General features: G+C 50.1%; 1 pseudogene across 1 annotated transcript; it reads right to left on the bottom strand.

The window, feature by feature from the left end:
• Window positions 1-660: 660 nt before the first annotated feature.
• LOC309683933 (olfactory receptor 6M1-like) lies at window positions 661-16,478 on the bottom strand (annotated as a pseudogene). The gene is made up of 2 exons: window positions 16,094-16,478; window positions 661-1,587 (listed from the first exon to the last, which is right to left on the bottom strand). The product of its transcript is annotated as an olfactory receptor 6M1-like (transcript).
• Between the last annotated feature and the right edge of the window lie 116 nt (window positions 16,479-16,594).

Raw genomic sequence — 16,594 nt, 5'->3', positions numbered from 1 at the left:
GTTTATCAAGTGCTTTTAGATCATTGGAAAGACATCTCTAGTGCAGGTTGGATGTGGCTTTGAGAAACCTGCTCTGGTGGAAGGTGTCCCTGCCCATGGCAGGGGGTTGGAACAAGATGAAATTTAAGGTCCTTTCCATCCCAAACCATTCTATGATTTATGATGCCAGAGGGTCTTCTTATGACGGTATGTTGCAGTAGAGAACCTGATGTAATATTCATTTCAAGAAAGTTTACACTGCTAAGAAAGAAACACATGCATCAGAATTGTGTGATTCTACAGGGGGTCTACAGGAGAGATGGGGAAGGACTTTTTTCAAGGGCATGTAGTGATAGGACGAGAGGGAATGGCTTCAAACTGGAAGAAGGAAGATTTAGATGAGATATTAGGAAGAAATTTTTCACTTTTGCATGGGAAGGCACTGGAACAGCTTGTCCAGAGAAGCTGTGGAAACTCCATCACTGGAGATGTTTAAGGCCAGGCTGGTTGGGCTTTTGGACAACCTGGTCTAGTGGGAGGTAGCCCTGTCTATGGCAGGGGGGTTGGAACTCGATGATATTTAAGGTCCCTTCCAACCTAAACCATTCTATGATTCTATGAATCATGTGTTTGCCCTCCCCACACCTTTCTCCCTTCCACATACACTTAAAACATCTCTTCTTAGACAGAAAAGAAGATTTCCTGTTTCCTGAAGATTATCACACTTCTCTTCAAGCTCACCTTGGGACCATCTTTCATCTGCTGGTTCCTCAGGCTGGAAATAAAGGGTCTCATCAAAGAAGTTATGACTGTTTTGAGAAGGGACACTGCCCTGTTATAGAAAATGTGGTGATCTGAAGGCTGGACGTGCAGGAAGATGCAGCTACTGTAGCCCAAGATGACAAGGATGAAGGGAGAGAAACATGCAGAGAATGCCTTTTGCCATGAGGAAGCTGACTACAACCAAAGTATGGCACTAATGATGTACAGGTAGGACCTTGCTGTCATGCCCAGGGAGCCAAGGAGAATGATGCATGAGGTTCTGAAGGTGATCAGCTCAATAATCTGTGTTTCTGCACAGGACAACTTCATCAAAAGCACACTGTCCTAGAGGAAGTGCTCAATACCCTGCAGAAGGGCAGCCTGGCAACCGGGACAGTGGAGACACGGATGGCCAGGAAGCCTGCAGTCCACAAGCCCACCTTTAGGGCTGAAGGTAAAGCTGACTGTTCATGAGCACAGGCTGCTGAAGAGGGTGGCATATGGCATCATAACGGTCGTAGGACATGACAACCAGAAGCACAAACACGGTGCAGCCCAGAAGGCAGAGGAAGTAGCATTGAGTTAAGCAGCCTGCGTAGGAGATGGCTTTGCTCCCTATCAGCCAGTTTCCGATGGCTTTGGCTGGGATGGATGTCGTGATGAAGTTCTCCACACGGGAGAGGTTATAGAGGAAAGAATACATGGGCCTGTGGAGGTCTCCTTCAGCAAGAATGAGGGAAATGATCAGCAGGTTTCCCACTAACATCACCAGGTACGAAGGCAGGAGAGAGAATGCCATTGGGTGCTCCTGATGGCACAGGGATGGGAAGCCCAAAAGAGGAAACTCTGTGAGAGTCGTGTGGTTCAACAGTTTTTAACAATTTTTTAAAGAACCACACAACTTTGTAAAACTTTTCAAAGATTGTTAACAAGCCCCCAGGGAGGCTTTGGCAGTAATGGCTCTCAGAGGGACCCATTAACACTCCAAGAAACTTCGGAGTTAACATCTGACTTCTACTTCTTGAGAGGTTTCTTCAGATTCCTCTGTGTCTGAGGTTCATGGACTCAGCACCAAAATCACCAGAGAGGTCATTAAAATGCCTTGGGCTGCTCCTCTGCCGCTAAACTGGCCCAGGCTCCTGGGAGGGAGGAGCTCATGGCAAGTGGGCGTGCTGCAGAGAGACAGCTCTGCCCAGGAGGAGCTCCTCTGCAAAGCACAGCAGGGCAGGGTCCGAGGGCAGACGAGCGAGGCAGAGAGGGGTTAAAGGCAGTTGGGAGCGGGAGGACACTGAGAGCTCACAGAGAGAGAAATCTCCACAGCCCCTGACACGGTAAGTCTCTGGCTGCAGGGCAATGCAGCCGCAGCTCCTGCAGGGATCTCCTAAAGCTGCCATAGCCCAAAACCTACGGGATCTCGCTGCAGTGTAGAGGAGGAGGACGTGCTCCAGAGCAGGGATCCTCTGCTGCACCATCAGAGGGAATGGGCACGATGGCTGCCTTCACCCGGGGACGGCGTCAGGGCTGTGAAGGTGTGTGTGCAGGCACAGGTGCCCAGGGCTGTCCTTCTCAGCAGGGTCCCTGCACCCCAGGGGACCGCGTGCCGGGGCAGGGACGCTGCCGCCTGCCAGGGTCAGCACTCAGCCTGTCCAGGGAGTGCCCCACAGCCTGTGGCAGAAGCTGTGGGTCGAAGGGTTGACCCCCGGCAGGGCAGGGCAGGGTCCTTCTGCTGTGGAGAGGCTGCTGCATGGGTCAGGTTGGCTCACAGCTCCACATCACCCCAAGAGGTTTCAGAGGGGACTTCTCCAGAAGCCCATCAAGGCAAGGGCTACCTGGGAGTTGTCCTGGTTTCAGCTGGGATAGAGTTACTTTTCTTCCTAGAAGCTGCTCTGGTTTGGATTTGGTATGAGAATAATGTTGATAACACATTTTGTTTTAGTTGTTGCTCAGTAATGCTTATATTAAGTGAAAGACTTTTTCAGTTCCCCATGGAAACTGAGAGGGACAAGCTGGGCAAAGGGATATTCCATACCATCATGCTCAGTATATAAATGGTGGGTTGGCGGGCAGCAGGAATCTGTGATCGCTGCTTGGGTTGGGCGTCGGGTGGTAAACAAGTGTATTGTGTCACTTTTGGTTTTTGTATATTCTTTTATCGTTATTATTTTCCTTTCCATTACTGTTCTTTCAAACTGTCTTTATCTCAACCCATGAGGTTTTCAACTCTTTCTTCCCTCTTCTCCCTACCCTACTGGGGAGGGGAGTAGGGCGTGGGGAGGAAGTGAGTCTAGGAGGTTCCTCCAATGCATTGATGACAACTTTCTGATGCAAATGGTGGAGGAGCCGACTAGGAGAGGTGCACTGCTGGATCTCGTCCTCACTAACAAGGAGGGTCTGGTGCAAGGAGTAAAGGTTGAAGGCTGCCTTGGCTGCAGCGACCATGAGATGGTGGAGTTCATGATCTCGGCTGGTGGAAGCAGAATAGCAAGCAGAATTGCAACCCTGGACTTCAGCAGGGCAAACTTTGGCCTTTTCAAACAATTACTAGGGGAAATCCCGTGGACAAAGCTGTTTGAAGGTAAAGATGCCCAGGATAGCTGGACAGCATTCAGGGACTGCTTCTACCAAGCTCAAGATCAGAGCATCCCGACACGTAGGAAGTCAAGGAAGGGAGCCAGGAGACCTGTGTGGCTAAACAGGGAACTGCTTGGCAAGCTCAAGTGGAAGAAGAGAGTTTATAGATCATGGAAGGAGGGGCTGACCGCTTGGGAGGAGTACAGGGCTGCTGTCAGGGGATGTAGAGAGGCAACTAGGAAAGCTAAGGCCTCCTTAGAGTTAAACCTGGCAAGAGGGGTCAAGGACAACAGGAAGAGCTTTTTCAAATACATGGCAGATAAAACTAACACCAGAGGCAATGTAGGCCCACTACTGAATGGGGTGGGTGCCCTGGTGACAGAAGATACAGAGAAGGCAGAACTATTGAATGCCTTCTTTGTCTCTGTCTACTCTGTCGGGGGCTGTCCTGAGGAGTCCTGTTCTGCTGAGACCCCAGATGAAGATGAAGTCAAGTCAATGGATGGGTTTGCCTTAGTTGATGAGGACTGGGTCAGAGACCAGTTAAGCAACCTGGACATCCATAAATCAATGGGTCCAGATGGGATGCACCCGCGGGTGCTGAAGGAGCTGTCTGAAGTCATTGCTGGACCACTCTCCACCATCTTTACCAAGTCTTGGGAAACGGGCGAGGTGCCTGAGGACTGGAGGAAAGCAAATGTCACTCCAGTCTTTAAAAAGGGCAAGAAGGAGGACCCGGGTAACTATAGACCGGTCAGCCTCACCTCCATCCCTGGGAAACTGATGGAGCAGCTTATCCTTGGTGCCCTCTCAAGGCATATCAAGGATAAGAGGGTTATTAGGGGCAGTCAGCATGGCTTTTCCAAGGGGAAGTCATGCTTGACCAACCTCATAGCCTTTTATGAGGAAATAACGAGATGGATGGATGATGGCAGAGCGGTAGATGTGGTCTACCTTGACTTCAGTAGAGCATTTGACACGGTCTCCCACAGCATCCTCATGGCTAAACTGAGGAAGTGTGGACTGGATGACCGGATAATTAGGTGGACTGCGAACTGGCTGAAGGAGAGAAGCCAGAGAGTCGTAGTCAATGGGGCAGAGTCCAGTTGGAGGCCGGTAACCAGCGGAGTGCCTCAAGGGTCGGTACTGGGGCCCATATTATTCAATATATTCATTAATGATTTAGATGAGGGAATTGAGTGTACTATCAGCAAGTTTGCTGATGACACTAAGCTAGGAGGAGTGGCTGACACGCCAGAGGGCTGTGCTGCCATCCAGAGAGACTTGGACAGGCTGGAGATTTGGGCAGGGAATAACTTCATGAAATACAACAAGGGAAAGTGTAGGGTCCTACATCTGGGCAGAAACAACCCCAGGTTCCAGTATAGGATGGGGAGCTACCTGTTAGAGAGCAGTGTAGAGGAAAGGGACCTGGGGGTCCTGGTGGACAGCAGGATGACCATGAGCCAGCACTGTGCCCTTGTGGCCAAGAAGGCCAATGGCATCCTGGGCTGTATTAGAAGGGGGGTGGTTAGCAGATCGAGAGAGGTCCTCTTTCCCCTCTACTCTGCCCTGGTGAGACCGCATCTGGAATATTGTGTCCAGTTCTGGGCCCCTCAGTTCAAGAAGGACAGAGAGCTGCTGGAGAGAGTCCAGCGTAGGGCAACTAAGATGATTAAGGGAGTGGAGCATCTCCCTTATGAGGAAAGACTGAGGGAGCTGGGTCTCTTTAGTATGGAGAAGAGGAGACTGAGGGGTGATCTTATTAGCGTTTATAAATATATAAAGGGGGAATGTCATGAGGATGGAGCCAGGCTCTTCTCAGTAGTGACCAGTGATAGGACAAGGGGTAACGGATTCAAGCTGGAACACAAGAGGTTCCACTTAAATTTGAGAAGAAACTTCTTCTCAGTGAGGGTGACAGAGCACTGGAACAGGCTGCCCAGGGAGGTTGTGGAGTCTCCTTCTCTGGAGACATTCAAAACTCGCCTGGACGCCTTCCTGTGCAACCTCATCTAGGTGTTCCTGCTCCGACAGGGGGATTGGACTAGATGATCTTTTGAGGTCCCTTCCAATCCCTAGCATACTGTGATACTGTGATACTGTGAGTGTAGTCCAGTGTTGCCTTCTCCCCGAGGGCTGAGGAGTGAACTGGCTCTGCTCTGTCCTGGTTCCGGCAAGGATGGGGTTAATTTCCAAGGAGCCGGCAGGGGAGGCACGTATTCCATACCACGTGACCCATGCCCCGCTATAAAAGGAGCTAGCCGGGGCGGGGGAGTCAGTCGCCACTCGGGGGTGGGTTGCGGCAGTGCGGGTCCGGTCGGTGCGCTTCGCGGCGGTACTGTAATCGCGTTCTTGTATTCCTTTACCGGTGTTATTGTTTTTCTTTCTTTCTTTTCTTTCTTTTTTCCCTTTGTCTGTTCTGTTAAATTATAATATTTCAACCCACGAGTTTTGCCCTTTTCTGCTTTTTTTTTTTCACGGCTGTGGGAGTCGAGTGAGCGGCTGCGTGGTTCTCTGTTGCTGGCTGAGGCCAAACCACGACAGTCCTTTTTGGCGCCCAACGTGGGGCACGAAGGGTTTTAATAACGACAGATCTGACCAGAGCTTGTTAAAACGGATTTCTTATATGTATTTCTCCTATTAGTTAAATAGTTGCCGGTTACAATGTTGCTTCGTTTGTTTACATGGCTGTGTTATGTAAATTCTTATATGCTGTATGTACTCCCTGTGATGCTGTTTGTTATCTCAGGGAGAGGGATCAGGACTATAATTTTGCTGTCCTGTGCAATATCAGCTTATGATATGGCAACATCACTATTCAAGTGGCTTTGTTGGGGTTTCTATGTAGTATTGCTGTCCTGTCCATACCTTGGTTCCCATCTCTCAGAAGTTATCAATAATCACACCCAATCTATGGGAGAAACAGGGGGAGATACTTTCCCCAGCTCTTTTGCCTCCTTTTTCTCCTTTGGGCCAGGTATAACACCTCTTGAGAATTTTGAATATCCTTGGGATGCTCAAACCAGCGTGTTCCTATTGCTATGTCTCCTGAATGTTTTTCAAGTTTTTTTTAGGGTAAAACAGCTGTTTAAGACTACCACTCAGAAATCTGTCCCAAGGCCAGATAGTCAGGGGTGGCATGGGATGTGGGAGAACATGGGCAGGTATCTAGAGAACTTCTCACCTCCAATGGCTTGGGACTTCACCCTTGAACAACTACAGGACCCTGATAAAGTAATAGAATATTTCAAAGGAAAATGCTGTGGCTATTCCAGAGAGGCACAACTTATGGCACTGTGTTGGGCCCTGGCCAGTATCTACCAAACACTGCTCAGTACTATGCAGGACCCTCAGGGGAAAGAGGGGAAAGCCAGACCAGCAGACAAAGAGCCTACTCCAACCCCGGTGGCAGGCACTATGCCTACTCCAACTCTGGTGGCAGACAATGAGGCTACTCTAACTCCAGTGGCAGGCACTGTGGCTACTCAAACCCTGGTGACAGGCAATGCAGCCACTCAAACCCCAGTGGCAGGCACTGCAGCTGAACCGGACAACCAACCTGTGCCAGTATCAGTTGCTCCTATACAGAAGAAGAAATACACCAAGAAATCAGTTCGCATAGTAAAGGATGATGATGAACCAGGGCCATCAAAGGAACAGGAGGAAGAGACAGAACCAGAGGTAATAACCCGATCCCTATCCCTGAGTGAGCTGCGAGATATGCGAAAAGATTTCAGTCGACTTCCTGGTGAGCACATTGTCACCTGGCTGCTCCGATGCTGGGATAACGGGGCCAGTAGCTTGGAATTAGAGGGCAGGGAAGCTAAGCAGCTGGGATCCTTGTCTAGGGAGGCAGGCATTGACAAGGCAATTGGGAAAAAGACACAAGCCCTCAGCCTCTGGAGGCGACTCCTGGCAGGTGTAAGGGAAAGGTATCCTTTCAGTGAAGATGTTGTATGTCGTCCAAGCAAGTGGACCACCATGGAAAAAGGTATCCAGTACCTAAGGGAATTAGCCGTACGAGAGATGATTTACTTTGACCCAGATAATGCGCAGTTACCCACAGATCCTGATGAAGTCCAGTGCACAAGGCCCATATGGCGGAAGTTTGTACGGAGCGCACCATCATCATATGCCAACTCCTTGGCAGTGATGGAATGGAGAGGTGAAGAGGGACCAACAGTGGATGAGGTGGCTGGACGACTCCGTCAATATGAAGAAAGCCTATCTTCCCCTCTCGTTTCAGCTGTGGAGAAACTGTCCCAGAAGGTCCAGCAACTTGAAGAGAGTATGTCCTACTCCCCACCTGTACAGGCCAGCATCTCAGCTATTAGGAGCAGGCGTTTCCCTACTCAAGAGGAAGAGTATAGGGGGTACACACAACGAGGCACCCTGTGGTTTTACCTGCGTGACCACGGAGAGGACATGAGGAGGTGGGATGGATAACCTACCTCAGCACTACGGACACGGGTACGTGAGCTGCAAGGAAGAACAAACACAAAAGGGGATCCCTCCAGAAAAAGTGCAGCTCCTGTTTCCAGCAGACAGTTCCCCAGACAGAATGGAAGGCCTGATCTAACCTCCGATCCTCTTGAAGGGACTTCCAAATCATTTTTGCAACAAGTGAATAACGCATACTATGATCAGGATTAGAGGGGCCCTGCCTCCAGCCAGGTGGGGGAAAGGGACAACCGGGTTTATTGGACTGTGTGGATTCGATGGCCTGGCACATCTGAGCCACAGGAGTATAAGGCTCTGGTGGACACTGGTGCACAATGCACCTTAATACCATCAAATTACAGAGGAGCAGAACCCATTTGTATTTCTGGAGTGACAGGGGGATCACAAGAGTTGACTGTACTGGAAGCTGAAGTAAGCCTAACTGGAAATGAGTGGCAAAAGCATCCCATTGTGACTGGCCCAGAGGCTCCATGCATCCTTGGCATAGACTATCTCAGGAGAGGATACTTCAAGGACCCAAAAGGATATCGGTGGGCTTTTGCCATAGCTGCCTTGGAGACAGAAGAAATTGAACAGTTATCCACCTTGCCTGGTCTCTCAGAGGACCCCTCTGTGGTAGGGTTGTTGAGGGTCAAAGAACAACAGGTGCCGATTGCTACCACAACGGTGCATCGACGGCAATATCGTACTAACCGAGACTCTGTGATTCCCATCCATAAGTTGATTCGTCAACTAGAGACTCAAGGAGTGATTAGCAAGACTCGCTCACCCTTTAATAGTCCCATATGGCCAGTGCGAAAATCTAATGGAGAGTGGAGGCTAACAGTGGATTATCGTGGCCTGAATGAAGTCACACCACCGCTGAGCGCTGCCGTGCCAGACATGCTAGAGCTTCAATACGAACTGGAGTCGAAGGCAGCCAAGTGGTATGCAACGATTGATATCGCCAATGCATTCTTCTCAATCCCTTTGGCGGCAGAGTGCAGGCCACAGTTTGCTTTCACTTGGAAGGGCATCCAGTACACCTGGAATCGACTGCCCCAGGGGTGGAAACACAGCCCCACCATTTGTCATGGACTGATCCAGACCACACTGGAACAGGGTGAAGCTCCAGAACATTTGCAGTACATTGATGACATCATTGTATGGGGCGACACAGCAGAAGAAGTTTTTGAGAAAGGGAATAAAATAGTTCAAATCCTTCTGAAAGCTGGCTTTGCCATAAAACGAAGTAAGGTTAAGGGACCTGCACAGGAGATACAATTTTTAGGAATAAAGTGGCAAGATGGACGCCGTCAGATCCCAATGGATGTGATCAATAAAATAGCAGCTATGTCCCCACCGACTAGTAAAAAGGAAACACAAGCCTTCTTAGGTGTTGTGGGTTTTTGGAGGATGCATATTCCAAATTACAGTCTGATTGTGAGCCCTCTATATCAAGTGACGCGGAAAAAGAATGATTTTAAGTGGGGTCCTGAGCAACGACAAGCTTTCGAACAAATTAAGCAGGAAATAGTTCATGCAGTAGCGCTGGGGCCAGTCAGGGCAGGACAAGACGTTAAAAATGTGCTCTACACTGCAGCCGGGGAGAATGGCCCTACCTGGAGCCTCTGGCAAAAAGCACCAGGGGAGACTCGAGGTCGACCCCTGGGGTTCTGGAGTCGGGGATACAGAGGATCCGAAGCCCGCTATACCCCAACAGAAAAGGAGATATTGGCAGCATACGAGGGGGTTCGAGCTGCTTCGGAGGTGGTTGGCACTGAAGCACAGCTCCTCTTAGCACCTCGACTGCCAGTGCTGGGCTGGATGTTCAAAGAAAGGGTCCCTGCCACACATCATGCAACTGATGCTACGTGGAGTAAGTGGATTGCACTGATCACCCAGCGAACTCGAATGGGAAACCCCAGTCGTCCAGGCATACTGGAAGTGATCATGGACTGGCCAGAAGGCAAAGATTTCGGAATATCACTAGAGGAAGAGGTGACGCGTGCAGAAGAGGCCCCACCGTATAATGAACTGCCAGAAAATGAGAAGAAACATGCCCTGTTCACTGATGGGTCCTGCCGAATTGTGGGAAAGCATCGAAAGTGGAAGGCTGCTGTGTGGAATCCGACACGACGAGTTGCAGAAGCCACTGAAGGACTTTCTTTTTTTCTTTCTTCTCTTTTTCTTTCTTTATATTCTTTCTTCTTTTCCTTTCTTTTTCTTCCTTCTTTTCTTTCTTTCCCTTTATTGCCTCCATCCTTCCTCTGTTTTGCTCTTTTTCTCTTGATTCCTTTCTTTTTCTTTCTCTCCTTTGTTCCTTCATTTCCTTGTTCATTCCCTCATTCCCTTATTCATTCATTGGTTCGTTTTTTCCTTCTTTCCTTTTTTTTCCTTCTTCTCATATTTTCTCTCTTTCTCTCTTTCTTCTCTTTCTCTCTTTCTTCTCTCTATCTCTGTTTCTCTCTTTGTTAGACCTGTGGTAATATTATTCCTAATCTCACTTCTTAAGCAGTTAGGTGTATTTTCTTGCCCAGTGACCTGGTGTACATGAGAAGCCAGATTCCCCCTGTAGTTGAAACAAAACAGAGGCGGCAGCAGAAAATCAAGTTTTAAACCCCCTGTTTCTGAAAACTTTCCTGGAGCTGAGGGTGAATCTCCTCGGACTCTGCAGTCCCAGCATGGGCTGTAAGCAAGCAGAAGGACAGGGGATTTTCCACTGGAGAGGGATTCATGATACCCTGTTGTACTGGCTTTTGATGGGATAATTTTTTTTATAGTGGCTAGTATGGGGATATGTTTTGGATTTGTAGTGAAAACAGTGCTGATAATATGGGGACAGTTTAGCTATTGCTGAGCAGGGTAACACAGCGTCAAGGCTTTATCTGGTCCTCTTAGTTCCCTGAGAGCGAGTAGGCTGGGGGTGCACAAGAAGTTGGGAGGGGACACAGCTGGACAGCTGACCCCAACTGACCCGAGGGATATCCCATACCATATGACGTCGTGACCAGCAATACAACCTGGGGAAAGAAGAAGGAAGTGCGGGATGTTTGGAATTATGGTGTTCCCAAGTAACCATTACGCTTTCCTGGAGTTGGCTGAACACCTGTCTGATGTTTGGAAGTACTGAAAGAGTTCTTGATTATGCTTTGCATACACACACAGCTTTTGCTTTACCTATTAAACTGCCTTTCTCTCCACCCTTGATTTTTATCAGGTTTGTCCTTCCGATTCTCTCCGCCATCCCACCCAGCGGGGAGGGAGCCAGGGGCTGTGTGGTTCTTCACTGCCTACTGGGGTTAAACCATGACACCTCTTTGAAACACCACACGCCAGATTTAGCGCAGCACTCAAACGCAGAGGCACTGGAAATACCCCACGGTCCTACCAAGCCCCTTCCTTGGCCATAGGCCCATCAGGAAGTGGAAGCTGGAAGGGGGCTCATCGGCAGTGATCCCTGTCCGTCTGAGTCTGCTTCCCACCCTGACCATCACAGCCAGTGCAGGGGCACCCCGTAGCCCCAGGGCACCACAGTCCTCGCCCGCTAAAGAGCAGCACTTTCAGCTCAGGGCCCTGTGGGGAGCATGGGCAGGAGTGCAAAAAGAGCCGGCCAAGCCAGCACGGACACACTCACATGGGAAAAGGCTCTCTGTGATCAGGGGTGTCCCAGGAGAGGAGCAGGAGACCATGTGTGTGGAGGGGATGAAGAAAAAGAGCGACCCATTCCCATGTGTCCAACTGGGGCAGGCTGCTGTGCCGCTGGCAGAGCAGGAGCTGCAAAAGGAGCCCCAGGGCAAGGACCCTCCTGCTGTCCTGGGGAGTGGGGCTGGTACAGGGGGGCTGCAGGCTGCTGGTGAAGGGCACCTCCTGGGCCTGACAGCAGGAGAGGCACTGAAACAGACCTCTCTTTCATCCTTCCACGTCCAGCCTGCTACCCTGGGGCTGATGGGGAAGCTGAGAGCCCTCTCTGTCCCCAGCAGCTGCTGTGCCCTTCCGTGGGGCTGTGGGCTGAGTGCCCAGCGCTCTGCAGCACCTTGCGGCAGGCACTGCTGTGAGTTCAGCCCAGACTGGGCTGCTCTGCTGGGCTGGGAAGATGGCAGGGGAGGTGGGGAGAGCAGGGGAGGGCCTGGGCTGAGCTGGAAAGTGCCTGGGAGAGGAAAATGCCAGTGCAGAGCTCAGCTGTGTGTGAAGAGTGGGTGCACACCGCAGTGTTCTCACACAACCAGGCCTTCTGGCAGAGACATGAAGGACCAGGAGAACAGGACCTGGTCTTTGTCATGGTCCCTGGACATACCAGGGAAGCTGCCCCAGGGTACTCATCACCAACCAACTCCTCACGGCTGCCACTGCCAGCAATAGCCACTCACCTCAGCTCAGAAAGGTTTTTTTCCCTCCACCGAGGGACACTGAGTGACTACATCAGAAGTTTATTTCTGCATTACAGATATTGGAATACATATTGCGTCTGTGTGATGAAACAAACATGAGTGAACACAAGTGCCATCAGCCCCTCCTGGGAGTGTCCTCTTGTGGGAAACTGAGTTTCTTGAGATCACTTCAGTGTTTGAGTAACAACCCCTGGTAACCACCAGTGGGATGTGTGTCCTTGAATGTAGGTCATAAGGACATAGAGCTGTATCACCAAAGATCACCAAATGGTTCAGGTTAAAAGGACCTTTAAAGATTGTCTCATCCGATCCCCTTGCCACCAGCAGGGACAGCTTCCACTAGATCAGGCTGCCAAAAGCAATTTCCAGCATGAGTCTGAACAATTCCAATGATGGGGCATCCACAGCCTCTCTTGGCAACCTATTCCCCTGTCTTACCACCATCATCATAAAATATTTCTTCCTCATGTCCTATGTTATCCCTCCTTCTTTTAGTTTAACCCCCTCGCCCCTTGCCCTGTCACTCTCGGCCCTGGTAAAACATCTGTCTTTCTATAAGCCCCCTTCATATCCTGAAAGGCCACAAGAAGGTGTCCCTGGAGCCTTCTCTTCTCCAGGATGAACAACCCACACTCTCTCCAGCCTTTCTTCATGGAAGATGTGTTCTCGGCCTTGCATCATTTTTGTGGACTGTGCTAACATGTCTACATCTTTCTTGTGCTGGGGACACCAGAGCTGGACACAGTACACCAGGTGGGGTCTTGCAAGAGCAGAGTGCATGGGGAGAATCACCTCCCTCGACCTACTGGCCACGCTTCTTTTGATACAGCCCGGGATACGGTTGGCTTTATGGGCTGCAGGTTCATATCGGAAGGTAATGATCAATTTTTCCCTCACCAGTGTCCCCATTTCCTTCTCTGCAGCGCTGCTCTCAATCCATTCATCCCTGTCTCTACTGATGCTGGCGATTGCCTCAACCAAGTTGCAGGACCTTGCCCTTGGCCTTGAACTTCTTCAGGTTCACATGCGCCCACTCCTGCGGTCGCTCAAGGTCCCTCTGGATGGCATCCCTTCCCTCTAGCGTTATCAACTGCACCACTCAGCTTGCTGTCATCTGCCCACCTGCTGAGGGTGCACTCAATCCTACTCTCTATGTCATTGATGAAAATATTCAATAGTACTAGTCCCCTTGAGGGACACCACTTGTTACTGGTTTCCACTTTGCACATTGAGCCATTGACTGTATTGGACACCACCATCCAGCACACTCCTTACCTTTCTACCAGTCCATCCATCAGATCCATTTCTCTCCAATTTACTGTCAAGAATGTTGAGGGGCACCATGTCTAAGGCCTTACAGAACTCCAGGTAGATGACATTACTTGCTCTTTCCTTTCCCACAGATGCAGTCACTCCATTCTAGAAGGCCACTAGATTTCTCAGGCACAACATGCCTTTGGTGAAGCCTTGAGGGCTGTCTAGTCACCACCCTGCCTTCCATCGGTTTCGACATATCTTCCAGGAGGACCTGTTCCCTGACTGTACCAAGTACAGAAGTGAGGCTGACTGGTCAGCAGTTTCCAGGGTCCTCATTTTTACCCTTTGTAAAAATGGGCCTGATGGTTCCAGTTTTCCAGTCACTGGGGACTCCGTCTGACTGCCATGATGTTTGAAATATGATGCAGAATGGCTTGAAAACTGCATCAGTCAACTCCCTCAGGACCCTAGGATTTATTGAGTTGGGTCCCGTGGACTTATGTATGTTCAGGTTCCTTAGGTGACCTCAAACCTAATCTTCTGCTACAATGGGAGGGATTTAATTCTCCCAGTTCCTGCCTTGAAGCTCATGGACTTGACAGACAGGGGAGGACTGACTGCCAGGGAAAACTGAAGCAAAAAACCCCTGTTGAGTAATTCAGCCTTCTCCATGTCAGCTGTCACTAGTTTTCCTGTCCCATTTCTTAGGGCAGGTACATTCACTTGAAACTTCCTTTTCTGGCCAACATACCCATAGAAGGCCTTCCTAATATTCTTCACATCCCTTGTCAAATTCAGCTCCAGCTGTGCCTTAGCTTTCCTGATCCCACACACACACAACCGGGCAGCATCCCTATATTCTTTCCAGGATACATGTCCCTGCTTCCACTGTCTCTGTGTTTCCTTCTTACACTGTAGTTTCAGCAGGAGGTCCTTACTAAGCTGTGCCAGCCTCCAGCTTTGTATGCATGTTTTCTTACACGTGGCAATCAAGAGCTCTTGCGCTCTGAAGAAAACGTCCTTAAAGAGCCGCCAGCTCTGCCCAGCACCTTTGTCTTTGAGGGCAGTTTCCTCAGGGGGCCCATCCACTAACTCCTTAAACAACAGAAAGCTTGCTCTCCTAAAGTTCAGGCTCCTGATGGTACTCTTCACCAGGCCCGTACCCCTCAGGACTGCTAATTCCACCAGGGCACGATCACTGCATCCCAAGCTGCCATCAGTCTGGACCTCTCTAATTAGTTCTTCCATGTGGGTGAGCAACAGGTCCAGTGATGCTTCTCTTCTGGCCAGGCTGTCTATCACCTCAAGGAAGAAATTATCCTTGACACTCTCCAGGAGTCTCCTGGACAGCTTACAGCTTGTTGTGCTCCTTGTTCAGCAGATGTCAGGAGGACTGAAGTCCCCCAGCAGGATCAGATCCTGTGAGCACGATGCTTCCTGTAGTTGAAGTAAGAATGCGTTGTCACCAGGCTCCCCTGGGGCAGGTGCTCTGTAGGAAACACCAGACACAAGGTTTCCTTTGTTTGCTTGGCCACTGGTTTTCACCCAGAAGCTCTCAACCTGTTCATTGCTGGTTTTCCAAGACAGCTCTGTGCAGTCAATCCAGTCTTTTACATGGAGGGCAACCCCCCGCCCCTCCTTCCTTGCCTGTCCCTCATGAACAGTTTAGAGTCATCGATTGCAGTGCCCCAGTCATGCGACTCATCCCACCCCATTTCAGTGACAGCAATCAGATCAGAGCTCTCTTGCTACACAGGGCTTCCAGCTCCTCCGCTTTGTTACCCAGCACACCTGCATTGGCACAGAGGCATTTCAGCTGTGCTATGGATCATGTCACCTTTTTAGAGAAAGATGCCCTAATTCCTTTGAGGCATTTCACAGGGGTTTCCCTGGTGGTTCCTAATACATCAGCAGCCCCTGGCTCTTCTCTGCAAGCAAGAAACTCCACCCCCTTCCCCCACTAAGCCTAGTTTAAAGCTCTCCTAAGAAGTCTTGTGAGCTTGTTGGTGAAGACCGTCTTGTCCCACTTGGTCAGGTGAATCCCATCAGCTCCCAAAAGATCCAGCTACTCAAAGCTCACTCCATGATCACTGAAGCCCAAACCTTGAGTGTGACACCAGCAGCCACAAAGCCAGGCATTCACCTGTTGGGTTTGTCTCCCCCTTCTGAAACCCCTTCCTCTGACTAGGAGGAGAGAGGAGAACACCACCTGTGCTCCTGATCCTTTTAGCATTGCTCTGTGGGACATGTAGTGTCTTCTGGTGGTTCTCAGTTTCCTTGTGGCAATAGCATTAGTCCCTATGTGGAATCGGAGTGAGTGAAAACCTGTAGGGTTCACCAGGCTCAGCAGCCTCTCAATGACATCACAAATGTGAGCTCCTGGTAGGCAGCAAACTTCTCTAGAGAGACTGTCTGGAAGGCAAATGGTTGCTTCGGTGCTTCTCCATAAGGAATCCCCAATTACTAATACTTTATGTGCTTTTCTGGTGGCACTGGTTCTAATGCGGGTGGGTGGGTGGATCAACTTTGCACGGTCGGCTTTTCCTGAATCCTGCCAATTATTCACCTGCTCTTCATTCTCCATCCCCAGAGCATCACATCTGCTACACAGGGGCACTTCAGTGGAAGGGGAAGGTTCCTCCTGCCCTGACCAGAGACAAGGGACCAATCTCCTTCCTCTCAGGACTTACTTGTGTCAGTCAGCCTGAGGCGGAATTCAGGCTTACCCTCCCCTTGGGCAGCATTAAGGCAGGGCTGGTGCTCAGCGTGGCACAGCGCACAGGACCACGCATCCATCTCTCCCTCACGTTCCCGGATACTGCACTGCCTGTTGAGCTCCTCTGGTAACACACCTACTGGTTTGAGGAGTTCTTCCAGCTGGGCACACTTGCAGCTATGATGGCCATTGCTTACTAGGGGGACTTCCAGGTGCTGGAGCTCCATGCAACCTGAGGTCTGGACAGCTATTTCAGTCCTTGGGAGTTCTGTTTTGGTGGAGGTGACAGCATAGGAAGCCTTTAGAGCTTCTGCTTGCATTTCAGCCTCCGCCTTGCACTTGTGCTGCCTGGACACCATTTTCTTTGACCAGGACACAGTCTCTTTGAAGTTCCCAGGAAAAATGGCTCTTTTACATCTAAAAGGGAAAATCCTTTGAAAGATGTTGTCCTTCTAATTCTAAATTACTGGAGACC

This window comes from Vanellus vanellus (assembly GCF_965231255.1).
Source record: "Vanellus vanellus genome assembly, contig: HAP1_SCAFFOLD_35, whole genome shotgun sequence".
Taxonomy (NCBI): domain Eukaryota; kingdom Metazoa; phylum Chordata; class Aves; order Charadriiformes; family Charadriidae; genus Vanellus; species Vanellus vanellus.
Note: the sequence above shows the minus strand (reverse complement) of the source record. Positions and strands in the feature narration are given on the sequence as shown.